Source organism: Myotis brandtii, unplaced genomic scaffold, assembly GCF_000412655.1.
Source record: "Myotis brandtii unplaced genomic scaffold, ASM41265v1 scaffold606, whole genome shotgun sequence".
Classification (NCBI taxonomy): Eukaryota; Metazoa; Chordata; class Mammalia; order Chiroptera; family Vespertilionidae; genus Myotis; species Myotis brandtii.
Window position 1 is genome coordinate 2,154,449 of NW_005370297.1, and position 758 is coordinate 2,155,206.

Genomic DNA, 758 nt, shown 5'->3' on the forward strand with positions numbered 1-758 from the left:
CCCCCCACTTCCTCTCCCTCTCCATCTCCCTCTACCTTTCCCAAAATCAATTAACATGTCCTCAGGTGAGGATAAAACAATTCTTTAAAATATTTCATATACTGTCTCATTCTCAAAGTCTTTTTTGATTTTCTGACTTGATATTTTCTCTGCCTTATTTGAGCTTACTTAACTTAGGCCCCTTTACATACTGTCTGTGTACTTGATGAATCTTCCTGGCTCATTTCACTCTCCCCACCCCTCCAACCCCTTACAAGGAAGATACAGTACTTGAACTAATAGCATACCTTTAAAAATCAAAGCATTCCTTTTTCTATGAAATTGTCACAATCGTTTGACACCATTAAGCAAGAGCAAGCTGTCCAGGTAATCACTCTGTCAAGAGAAGAGGATGACCTCTTGAAAATTAGAAACTTGGCCAGATATAAAGTAGGTAGAGGAACTTATCTAAAATCAAATGCACCCTAACCGGTTTGGCTCAGTGGATAGAGCGTCGGCCTACAGACTCAAGGGTCCCAGGTTCGATTCCGGCCAAGGGCATGAACCTTGGTTGCGGGCGCATCCCCAGTGGAGGGTGTGCAGGAGGCAGCTGATCGATGTTTCTCTCTCATTGATGTTTCTAACTCTCTATCCTTCTCCCTCCTCTTTGTAAAAAAAATCAATAAAATATATTTTAAAATCAAATGCATGAACAGAGTTAGAAATTAATATTTTATTTTTAATTTTCATCCAATTATTTCAAATACATTTGTTTGTTC